Source organism: Galleria mellonella, unplaced genomic scaffold, assembly GCF_026898425.1.
Source record: "Galleria mellonella isolate WM207_F2 unplaced genomic scaffold, CSIRO_AGI_GalMel_v1 utg746, whole genome shotgun sequence".
Lineage (NCBI taxonomy): Eukaryota > Metazoa > Arthropoda > Insecta > Lepidoptera > Pyralidae > Galleria > Galleria mellonella.
Genome location: NW_026442148.1, coordinates 1,841,255 through 1,854,576, shown reverse-complemented (window position 1 = coordinate 1,854,576; position 13,322 = coordinate 1,841,255). Strand labels below are relative to the sequence as shown.

General features: G+C 34.8%; 1 long non-coding RNA gene across 3 annotated transcripts in view; it reads right to left on the bottom strand.

Moving 5' to 3' along the window:
• Positions 1–9,545, bottom strand: part of LOC116413737 (uncharacterized) — a 47,975-nt gene extending 38,430 nt beyond the window's left edge. For 2 of the 3 annotated variants that reach the window (XR_008253607.1, XR_008253605.1), the window contains exons 1-2: positions 9,283–9,545; positions 6,122–6,172 (exon numbers count right to left, since the gene is read on the bottom strand). This is a non-coding gene — a long non-coding RNA (uncharacterized LOC116413737). The remainder of the gene's footprint in view (positions 1–6,121; positions 6,173–9,282) is intronic. The other variant, XR_008253606.1, reaches the window with a different exon arrangement.
• Between the last annotated feature and the right edge of the window lie 3,777 nt (positions 9,546–13,322).

Here is a 13,322-nt window from a genome sequence, read left to right as displayed (position 1 = left end):
ATCATATTTTTTTTTTCAAATAAACTTAAATCTAAGCATTTTTTAATATAGTCATTTTATTATGAATCTACCGCTCAGTTCAGGCTGCGAATCAGCTGAGAAGAACGAACAAGAAATTGTTAAAAAAAAAAACAAATTAAATTGTGGCAGAATCAGTTATTCTTATTTAAAAACTAAACTGTTGAACCGATTTTGATAAAATTTCTATGAGAACAATCTGCAAGAAGTATATTAATTTCTAATACAAAAAAGACTTTTTAAAATCGGTTTATAACTGACGAAGGGTTATACGGCCGTATACATTTTCTATACACTAGCCTGCTATGAAGTGACAATTTTATCACTGCTTCTATGTAATTCCTTGTTCTTAGCAATCAACACTTCATAGTTCTTAATACTGGCAATTAACAATCGCCATTAAACAGATAAAAAAAAATTAAGAACACACGATCTGTTGGCTGCATAGGCGAATTCCTTTGACTTCCCGAGATTATATTTTGCAAGCGCGCACGTTAGCTGTAACGCAACACAGCGGAGCACTATGCAGATCGAATTACAGACAAGGGTGAGCTGGAGGCGAGCCAATTGGGTTCCGTACGCGTGAAAATATTTGGCGTTACTACCCATTAAATTACTACTGGCCACTATTATATAGAAGGGTTTTTTTTTAAAGATGACAATGGAATGCTAACCCCGTCTGCGCTAACAGTATACACTGGCGGGGCACCAGTAAGGGGTAATAGGTGAGGATGAAAAGTAAGAGGTAATAGGTGATGCTTTCCAAGGGGAACCACGTGGAGGTCGACCTGACAGGGCATATTGCTAGTAATGGGACTCTAGTTCGTAGTATTAATAATTCCTTAAGAGAAGGGTGTTAGTACCAAACGGTTTGTTTCAGGTTCAAAAATCCTTTAGCAAGTAGCTATAGACCTCAAGGTACCAATAGGTTTTTTTAAAGGAAGAAAAAAGAAGAAAAAGATGGCAACACCGCTAGTGCTATCGGTATACACTGGCCAAGTACAAGTCTGAGAATCGTAACCAATTTCATCAAGAATAAAACCACGACGGTTTCCAGGCGAAACGCGCGGAGGTCGACCGGACAAATGCGTGCTCAATTAAAAATCAACTATTACAATTATTCTTGCAAGAAATAAAAATTTCACCCGTGTTGGTACATTATAAATTTTTTGTACCTTCAAATTTAAATATTTAAAAAGGTATCTACGAAATTGTAGTTCATCGGTATTTCTCTCTCTTTCTCTCTCTCTCTCTGTGTGTGTGTGTATGAGTGTGTGTGTGCATGGGTGTGTTTTTTTATATACAACTTAAAATGGTAAACAAGCTGACGGGCCACCTGATGGAAAGTGGTAACCGTCGTCTATTAACATGAGCAGTACCGTGGACATAACAGAGTATACTGTTTCGCCTATGACACCCCCCATGCGTTGCCATTCCTGAGGACTCAGGTGTTATTCCTCTGTACCCAGTACATTCACGCCATATCCCACCCTTCAAATCGAAACACAGCCATGCAAATACGACTGCTTCACGGTTGAAACACGAATGGGACAGAGGTGGCCAAGCAATCGACTTTTGTACAAAGTCTCCTTCTGGTGGTGTGTGTTTGTGTGTGCGCGTGTGTTGGTGTATGTTTGTGTGTGTATATAAGTGTGTATGTATTTGTATACATAACTAAATAATGAACGAAAGATTGAAGCTTTTAGCAGAGCTATAAATGTATAGGTACATCTCGCTGGAGCTATACATATATAGCAACAGCTGAGGCGGCTCCAGCAACCAGCAACATTAATTGTTTTTCTTTTTTCTTTTTGTTGTTTTAATTTTTTATTTTTTTAATAATGGTAAAGGTCATCTATCTATCTATCTTCTATTCATTAATATGTACTTATGAGCTGTATGTACTTGCCATCCTTTAAAAAATGGGTCATGATAATCAAATCATCGCCTACGGAACCCTAAATAGTGTTGCACGCTTACAGCGGGAGTCTGGGCGTGGGGTATATGACATCATTCGATGATTTATATGAATACTAGTTATTACCGGCGACTCCGTCCGTGTAACCAATACAGTACGTGTGCACCTGAGGGGGGAAAGGGATTGTTAGTAATGGAAACTATCATGGTTAATTCCTGATGAATTCATCATGATAGGCTAACTGGCCTGTTTTCATTCTCATCTATCACCCTTCACTGGTGCTCCGTCAGCGTATACCGTTAGCGCAGGCGGGGTTACCATACCATTTTCATACATCAAAAAAATTAACCATGATAGTTTCCAGGGGGAACCGCGTGGAAGTCGACCTGGTTGGGTATATTGCTAGCAATGGGATTCTCAGTCTCCATTACTAACAATCCCTTTCCTCCCGGTTTCCAGGGAGTCGAGGTCAACCTAATAGTCGATATCCTGTTAGCAATGGGGCTGGACCCCATTACTAACAATCCTTTTCCCCCTATAAGGGGGGGGGGGGGGGGGGTTTACATAAGTAGAAATTTCATAAAAATCGATTCACTGGTTTAGTTTTTAATTCTAAATAATCGACTTCAATATAATTGAAGTCTGTTCTTATCTATGAAACATAATCATTAATTATTTAGTCATGTCAAAGATCAAGTAACATATGTACATCTATATTATAGATAAAGAATACTTCCTATTTAGGCAGTATGTAAATACGTCATTGAAATAAAAAAAAAAAACATATAAAAACACATACACACAATTAATATCTTTACGATATGATTACGATTTAAAAAGTAAACGTTAACTGACTGATAAGTGCTGGCCTTCGTATGCAGATAGTTCTATCGTTAGATAACAAAATGGCCGACATTGTAATATGATCTCTCACTAATATTATTAAATCAGCCGTTAACTGTCCACTGCTGAACATGGGCCTCTATTTGGGGTATTCTGCTAGTAGTTGCCACGTTTGACAAGCGGGTTGACAACTGCAGTTAGGTTTTGGTGATATTTTTAAGAGGGACGACTGTTGTTTTCTTAGAATAAAATAATAAATGTTAAACTAAATATTGGTGGTACGGTAGGAAATGGGGGAGAAATCGGATGTAACTGGCCAGTTATAGGGAATGTATTTGTGATAGCTGTATGTACTGTGGTCTTTGTCGCGCGACAAAATATAGCTGTATGGATGTCGGGTCTTTGTCTATTTGATTCGATATATATATATATATATATATATATATATATATATATATATATATATATATATATATATATATATATATATATATATATATATATATATTATGTCATCATCGTCATTGTATTAGGCGTTAACTGTCCACTGCTGAACACAGACCTTCAACTTGAGGGGTTTTACCAGTAATTGCTATACTAAGCAGGTGGGTTGGCAACTGCAGTTAGACTTTGGAAGTATTTTAAAGGTACGATGCTGCCCATTCCTCGACCATTTATTTTTATGTAACACTATCTGTTACCTGCTACTTCGTCCGCGTAACCGGGATAAAAAGTAACCTATATCCTTCTTCATATCATATTTGTAGTACGTATATATCAAATTTCATAATGATCGGTTAAGGCGCTATAAGGTAACAAACAAACACACTTTCACATTTATAATATTAGTAGGGATATATCATAATCTTTATTTAACAATGTAAATGTGTAAACATATTTGCTATCGTCAATTGTGGCTGGCCAGTTGTAGAGAATTAATCTGTTGGCTGTATGAATTGTGGTCTTTATCTGGCAATACAAATATAGCTGTGTGGATGTTGGGTCTTTGCCTACTTGTTTTTTTTTATATAACTTAGAATGGCAAACAAGCTGACGGTCCACCTGATGGAAAGTGGTAACCGTCGCCTATAGACATGAGCAGTACCATGGACATAACAGAGTATACTGTTTCGCACATGATACCCCCAATGCGTTCAAACCGAAACACAGCCATGCAAACATAATTGCTTCACGATTGAAACACGAATGGGACAGAGGTACCCAAGCAATCGACTTTTGTACAAAGTCTCCCTCTGGTAAGTAGTATATATAGTAGAGAAACACTGATAAATTTAGAGAATTCTAATGTGATGTGATGTAATGTGCACCCGTGCGAATCCGGGGCGGGTCGCTAGTATATAATAAATAAATAAACATACGAAAAATTAAATGTTACAAACAAACATAGGCGCGCCCGCCGCCTCTACCCGCCAATTTGCGCCACATCACGCTGTTACAGGATCAATACCGGGTCCATTACGGTGCGGGAGGAGTCCCTAGGTGTTCCATATTATCTTATTAACGTTCTCAAATCTATTAGACCCGTTTTATATGCGGCCAGTAACAATACTGCATTATAAAAAAGATGTGTTACGAGTATGTATTTAAAGTGTTTCGGTTTGAAGGCATATGAGTTTGAGATATGGCAGTGAATTTACTGGGTACATGGGTACAGAGGAATAACACCTGAGTCCTCAGGAATGACAACGCATGGGGGGAGGGGGTATCATGGGCGAAACAGTATACTCTGTTATGTCCACGGTACTGCTCGTGTCTATAGGCGACGGTTACCACTTCCTATCAGATGGGGCATCAGTTTGGCATTCTAAATTGTATAAAAAAAATTTTAATTGGTTTATTTTCAAGCGATTAATGAAAAGAATGAGTTTTTTAATTCGTCTTGATTTTTTTTTTGCTACTATATTACGCGATTTTAATGATTCTTTTTGCAATACAATATCATTATTTTTTACAAAGCAACATCCAAGTTGTTTGCCCGTTCTTTTCACCTCAAATTGCATTTCTATGTTGGGCGGTAGTATTAAAAGATATTACTATTGAAAAATGGTTAAAATAACAGTTCACTTGAATAAAAATATTTCTTTTTCTCGTTATATATTAAAAAAAAAAAAACAACAATTTTGTAAACCAAAACTGATGACGTCACCATGTAATAATTTGGAAATTACTTGAATAACGTTCAACTAGAAGAATGCATTTAAAAAATGACTTCAAAAAAACCACTATCGTTAGTCAATAAATCGACTAGAAATTTTAAAGCAACTCCCCCCCCCCCTCTTCCCCATCTGCGCCATCCCCTGACCCCCATTCAACAATTAGCGAGCATTGAATGCCCGCATTCCCATGTTCCCATGGCCGTCGTCTATACACCCCTGGCACACCATTGTCGCACACCACGTGCTCAGCAGATGTGTGCATGGGTTTATTTTAGACTTACGGTGACCATGGTTTCGGATTCTGCGAGGTTATTCATATTGTTTTTTTTTTTAATTAAGGACTTTTATTTTTTTAAGTAACTTTATTGACCAATATAAGGTACTAAAGGCGGACTTAATGATAATAGCATTTTTTAGTCCACCTTTGGGGTAATGGGGTGGTAACCCCGCTTGCAGTAACAGTATACGCTGGCGGGGCACCAGTGACGGATAATTGGTAAGGATAAAAAGGCAGATAAGTTGGCCCATCGTGACTAATTCAACGATAAGGGGGGAAAGGGATTGTTAGTAATGGAGACTGAGAATCCCATCAGTGCAGGCGGGGATACCATACTATTGTCACCCACAAAAAAAACCGACATAGTTCGAAAGATAAGCAAGCTGAAGTGGCAATGGGCTGGTCATTTAGCTCGGAGAACCGATAACCGATGGGGAAGAAAGGTTCTCGAGTGACGACCTCGTACGGGCAAATGCAGTGTAGGACGACCTCCACTAGATGGAGTGACGACCTGAAATGCATTGCAGGGAGTCAGTGGATGCAGGTGGCTCTAGTGGTGTCTATGGGGGAGGCTTATGTCCAGCAGTGGACGAATAATGGCTGAAATGATTCATTTATTAAAAGAGATACTACTATTATAGTTATAAAATTAATAAATAAAATGACGGTAAGACCGCCTTTTGTACCTTTATATGTATATTTTAACCTGTACTCCATGCTATTGTATTTCACTTGAATTGTTTATATGTCAATGTATATTTTTGTTTTGGTGCAATAAGGAGTTAAATAAATAAATAAATTTTTAATAATAGTAATGAATTAAATATAATTTTGCTATATAAATATAATAAAAGGACTGTCCTAAAAACATTTATAACGAATGCTCACCCTACACTCTAGTCTGTAGACGGCAGATGTAAGCCCGACATCCGGATTTGTCTGAAAAGAACATTATTTGTATTCATATGTGGATCGTGTTTGGGTTTGTGTTAACTTCGGTAGCTTAAGCATTACGTAACCTTGTTAATTGGTATCGACATATTGATTTTTTTTGATGTGTGAAAATGGCATGGTAACCCCGCCTGCGCTAACGGGATACGCTGGCGGAGCACCAGTGAAGGGTGATAGATGAGAATGAAAACAGGCCAGTTAGCCCATCATGATGAATTCATCAGGAATTAACCATGAGTTTTCAGTGGGAACCGCGAGGAGGTCGACCTGGTTGGGTATATTACTGGCAATAGGATTCTGTCTCCATTACTAACAATCCCTTTCCCCCCGGAAATGTAGTGTTGTTCACTATCCTTAATTAATACATTAAATTTGTATTTTCTTTTTTTTATACAACTTAGAATGGCAAACAAGCTGACGGCCCACCTGATGGAAAGTGGTAACCGTCGCCTATAGACATGAGCAGCACCGTGGACATAACAGAGTATACTGTTTCGCTTATTTTTTTGAAAACACGTAAATTTAGATATGTTCTATTTCACTTGAATCGGTTTCTAGCGTTTTTTTTTTCTATGTACAGACAACCGACCTCTACAGTTTTATTATATATATATTAATAAAGCATTAATTAAAGATAATAATAATAATTACTTCATAAAATAAAATTATATTATAGAAAAAAAAACAACAATTATTCAGGTAAAAAATGCAATAATAAATAAGTACTGTATTAACTATACAATACCAATAGATTTGTCTTACAATATTACGTTTTTAGATTTTTTCAACGGGTGAAAATGGAATGGTAACCCCGCCTGCGCTATCGGTATACGATGGCGGGGCACCAGTGAGGAGTGATAGGCGACGATGAAAGCAGGTCAGTTAGCCCATCGTGACGAATTCCTCGAGAAGTAACCACGATGGTTTCTGGGGGGAACCGCGTGGAGGTCGATCTAATAGGGTACATTGCTAGCACTGTGGCTTTAAGTCCGCCATTATTAACAACAGGATATACATTCTGATGCCGTATATAATCTACAAATTGCTATTAAGTGGCGACCCCTTACATGCAAATGGAGTGTAGGACACTCAACTAGACGTATCACAATAACACATTTAGAATAAAAAAATTATCAAATTCAATCAGTTTCAAATGAAAATTGTTAGCTACAGAATTATAGAATCAAACTCCTGGTAATAAGGTTGCAAATATAAATACAACAATAATAAAATTACTGTATCTAAAATAAAAGCAAGGGACCCCTTACACGCTCATTCCTCGCATACCCAGCGCGCCCACAGAAAGGAAACATTCAAACAATGTTACACAGGATTTGATGGAAAAATGTGTGACAGTGACAGATATACTTCTGTCCTTGTCAGGTTAGGTCCAGTTACAGATTTGATTTATCCATTCATTTTGAGTGTTAATTTTTAGCCCACTTTTTTTTATGAATGAAAATAGGATGGTAGCCCTGTCTATGCTGGCAATATACCTAACAATGAGGTTGAGGGGAAGGGATTGTTAGTAATGCGGACTACCAGTCCCATTGCTAGCAATATACCCTGTCAAGTCGACCTCCACGCGGTTTCCCCTATAAACTATCGTGGTTAAATTTCATGGATTTCGTAACGATGGGCTAACTGGACTGCTTTTGTCCTTCACTGGTGCCCCGCCAGCATAGACCGTTAGCGCAGACGGGGCTTTCATTCTATTATCATCCATTAAAACCTAACAGTGAGGTGAAGCTGCAGACAGTTCAGTTGGCACATCATGATGAATTCATCAGAACTGACCACAACGGTATCCAAGAAGGTCATCCTTACTGAAAATAACTTATTAAATGAAACTTATATAATGGGAAATACAGAATTGTTAGTAATGAGAGATTAGACCCCTGTCGAGAAGACTTCCACCCCCCCCCCCAAACATCGTGGTAAATTCCTCCTGAATTCGTTACGATGTGCCAACTAATCCGATTTCATCAACTATCAATCATCATTCACTGGTTTCCCGCCAGTGTATACTGATAGCACAGGTATGGCTAAGACTTTCATTACCCATTAAAAAAATAATATCTACCAGTCTATTGAATTTAAAAATTTTGCGCTGTAAAGTAGGTTTTAAGGTACCTATCAACATCGATATTTTTGGTAGAAAAGATGGTTACATAGATTTTTATTCTAATTTCATAAATACAAGAGCAGTGTCGACTTTTAAATAACGTAGATATTAATTGCTCTGTGGTCATAGACACAGACATAGATAGATACTCTATATTGTTTTCCCCAAAAGATTATATTAGTAAACTTATAAATACAAACAATTACAAGATGAAAAGATTACATTGAGAAAACAAAGGGCGGCCTTATCGGTAACCACCCTTTCCGGCGACCTTTGGATGGTGAAGAGTAATTATAAACAGTTTGACTGGCGGCATGAAAGTGTTTGTTTTTTAGAGGTGTATGGCTAAGGACACTATCTATAGGTCTATCTATCATCATTTCAGCCATTATTCGTCCACGGCTGAACATAAGCCTCCCCCATAGACTGCCATAAAGAACGGTAATCTACAGTTAAGCCTAATTTTTTTATACTAATGAAGGACTTCTATCCTTTTTTTACCTAGCTACATCTGGTAGGATATCTCAAAGGGATCATCGCTTAGGTAAGTAGGTACCTACTTATCCATTCAGTAGATTCGTACTTTGTTTTGTAGTTCCGTCCAATAATTATCTGGATTAGGAGAGAGCTGTATAGACGGATAATTGACCCCTCCCTTCCATTTTAGCTTAATACCGTAGGCAAACTAAATTACTTCTAGAGTTACAGTATAATATTTAAAAATTAAAAAAAATCCTATCCAAACACAAAATCCCCTACATTCTACGGATTCCACTTTTTTAATTATATTTCCCTTTAGCACAGATTAATTAACAAACATTATTCCTCATTTTCAGTTCAATTTGCGAACGTGACCCTGGAATAATGAAAAACACGATTCAAGGAAAAAAATATCTATTAGGTCAATAGCACTAATCTAGTATGAGCGTAACAGTTTCATATTTAGCAGGAAAAAAAGACTAAATAAACTCACCCACTATCCTTGAACCTTTGACGAAATATAATTCATACAGCTATGATAAATTACGACGATGGGCAGGCACTTAGTAAAAATTTACCACTGGATTCCGCCATTTTCGCGAACTGTTTAAAAATAGAACGTCCCGTACACACGCGGTGTTTATGCAACTATTTAAAGCAAATAACACAAATCTTTATCTACAAATGGATGTAACCAATATTAGAATAAAATATTCCGTTGTATTATCAAATAGATACATATAAACGACACGAACGCTGAAATGAGACTGATACGATTTTGAATGAAGTAGTGAGTGAACCAATGACAGAAATAGTTTGAGGGCAGATCTGTATTACGTGCTTACAGTAGCTGCAGCGCTACACAATCTGTGCAACAATTATTTCTTTTATTTTTAAATATATTCTACTCATTCTTCTAATAACTAGTAAATCGTTACTTTTAATAAATATTATAACTTTTATTTCCGTATTTATAGTTCTTTAAACAAGTAATTTGGAGCATTATTTTGAATTGGCTAAAATGCCGCTACAATATTATGGAAGCGCTTGAAAGTAAAATGTACGGCTTGCGCGTGCAATGTGCTCGTAGAATATTGACCAATAGTAATCCTCGATTCGAATAGTTCAAACTCCGCTGTAATGGGCGGGCAGCGGCTCTGAAACTGTTATGCAATTATAATTTTGTATTACTTTCTCTGATAAATTAAAATTTTAATTTTTTTATTTGGTTTTTAGTTATTTTTTTTTACTAAATTTAAACGTAAACAAAATCATATTTTGTAATTCTTATAAAAATAAACTCTTGCATATATAACTAGTTATTTTTTGCAACTTTCTCTGCATAACCGAGGTTCCTTGTTATAAAAAGTAGCCAACATCTTTTTCCATTCCAAAAAATAGATACCTACCTAACCTACCCGAAAGATAAACCTCACTGAAATGCTTAATATTTTAAATATAATAGTTTTTTATATGTTTAGGCGGTGAGGGATGTTTTTTTTTTTTCTATGTCAGTAATATTCATAGGCAAAGAAAGTAGTAAAAAGTAATCTGCCTTAAATATTAATTCCATTTCTTCACTGAAATGATTAAAAAAAAATGTATTATGAATATAAATGAAAAAAGTACAAAAGCGACGATAATAAAATACAAAAGTGGATATAAAAAAAAAATACTCAAGAGTAACCGATATTCTGTCATGAAGAATCGTCGTCGGGGACAAAAGTTTTTTTATCAGTAAATTGCTTTGAGCGTACTCACGAAATATTTCTTGAGACATCAAAAACAGTACATAAAGCATATTTTCATCTTGCAAAACAATGTGTGTAGACGACGTCCTTGAAATAGGCACGCTTTGAAAGATTTTCAATTATGCTTTAAATATTATTTAACGCAGAAGAAAGATGTTGTACGCTAAAGAAAAACAGTTTTGTGAGTTACTTATCGTATTGTAATACGATTATAATATATTATAAGGAGTTCTGTAATAAATTTAAAATATTATAATATAAATAAGTCTGGTGCAAAATCCATTTTTCTTGTTTTTATTTTTGTGAGAATTTCCTAACGTCATTAACACTTTAGTCGCGGAACTCTTGTTCATGGCTAATGATTGTAAGTTTTATGATTTTGGACGGTGATTATTAATGTAGATATAAGCGTGCTATTTATTTATTTACAATTTATTGCACCAATTAAAAATAATAAATACCGTAAATTCTAATAAGTGATAGAATTATCGCCTTTGGGTAGATGACATTAAGTATCTCTGACTACAATTATATTAAGTGAATATATTATATTATGTATACTATAATAGAAACAAAAAAATATTGTATATTATAATTCTAAAATTATTACAGCAAAAGTTTAATAAGAGTAATATTATATATAGGTAATTATAGAATGTATTAGGTTTTTTTTTTTTACAAAATAGGATTTCAAATGGAATTTGATATAGAAATTAGAAAAAATAAAAATTGAGTTGGTTAAAAATTAAATATTGAACAAACTTTAGATAAACGTGAAAGTTTGATAGTATCTGCACTTTTCAGACATGAAAAATAATTTAATAAAATCTTACACTGGAATGCCCAGTGGAATATTCTTAATAGATGAAATTAAGTTATTTTTTTATTTAAAAACTTTTTAATTAATAGTTTGTTTTCATTTACATTTTTAGATGTTACTTTTTTTTCTACTATTTATTATTAGCTATGGCCATGACTTTTTCTATGTAACCAGGATTAAAGTAACATATGTTTTTCTTTGTCTCAAAAAAAAAAAATACTGTGCGTTAAATCACCCAATATATAATAGAATAAACGGATTTAATAAGATTGTAGGTATTACGTTTAATTTATGGATTTGTACACACAGTACACAGACTAAAATATTATGACTAAAATAATTTAGTAATAATGTCTTACAATCTATGACTTTGTTAGTCTGTAAATGTCATAGACTAAGGATATACTATGTCCATGAATTTATTTGCTGCCAGTATTTATTATATCTCTTGTAAAGCTTTAATAAATGAGTAATAGTTGTAACACGTGATTAATATTTTGCATACTTTTTAGTTAATAATACACGCGAGCAAAGCCGATGAACATTTGTTTATTTTATCATAGAAAATAGCAAACACTAACATATTCACGTACGAAGGCATCGTCGGGTACAAATATAAATGTAAAATTCATACGGCTCTTTTAAAATCATAACTATTCATATCGCTATTGCAAAAAGGGTTTGCGCAGCGGAAGTGTATTATGTAGGTACAAAGAGGGACGGTTTATGCCCTGAAAGGGGGCACAGTAATATGGTAGGCAGGGGAATTTCATTAGGGGACTACCAAAACCTTGCAATCTCAACTTGTATTAATCTAACGTTATAACAGCCTCTATATTAAAAATGTCGGGGTATTTTTTTTTTCGTAAATTAAAATTATAAAGGTAATTAACAGTCTTCAATGTCGTTCGGGGAATGTTCATTACCTAATTCGGTTGGTTTAAACTTTTTTTTTAACGTAGTTATGCAGAGTTTAAAGGATTAAATGTTATATTTATTGCAACGTTTCGGTTCTTTGTTCCTGAATTATTATAAAAATATTTAATAACAATATATATTTATTATTTTTATGTTGCCTCTCTGCTTATGTTAATTCCGAATTGATTTTAATGTTGTCTTTATTTATATACATATATATTTTATGCATATATATTATACAAAGAAAAGCAAACTCACGAAATGTTTATATTATAAAAGGCCGGCAGCACACCTGCAATGTCGCTGGTGTTGTGGGTGACCATGGGCGGCGGTAGTCACTTACCATCAGGTGAGCCGCATGCTCGTTAGCCCCCTGTGTTGTAAAAAAAAAAATATTGCACGTACAGGAATCGAAGCCACAACTATAGGAAAGTGAGACTATCTATAGAACGGTTACATCACTAAAAATGTAACTTTTGCTGTCACATTTATTTATTTATTCTTTACTAGTGACCCGCCCCGGCTTCGCATGGGTGCACATTCCATCACATCACATTAGAAACCTCTAAATTTATCAGTGTTCCTCCACTATATTATGCATATATTATACATATAAACCTTCCTCTTGAATCGCTCTATCTATTAAAAAAAATCTAAAAAATCGCTTTTATCCCAGTCAACAGTTTGGAATAACAGAAATGTAATTATATAATGAAAAATATGGGTAAATCATTATTATATTGATTGATTTTGCATTTTAACAGTAGTTTTGACAAGTATTATGTTCACACACATAATATGACAAAACTTCAAACCTCATTTTATTTTCATTCTATATATATATATATAGCGACATTGTTTCTCTACATTTATTTAAATTTATTCTCTATTTTTTAGCCACAACAAAATATCAGTATTTTGCTCCTTTTGAGGGCAAAGCGGTAAACTGAGATGTGCCATTTTGTGTTACTATAACACATGTATGACAGGAAAAAATATTACTTCTTTTACGTAGTTAGCTTTTTTGTGTATGAATATTTTGTC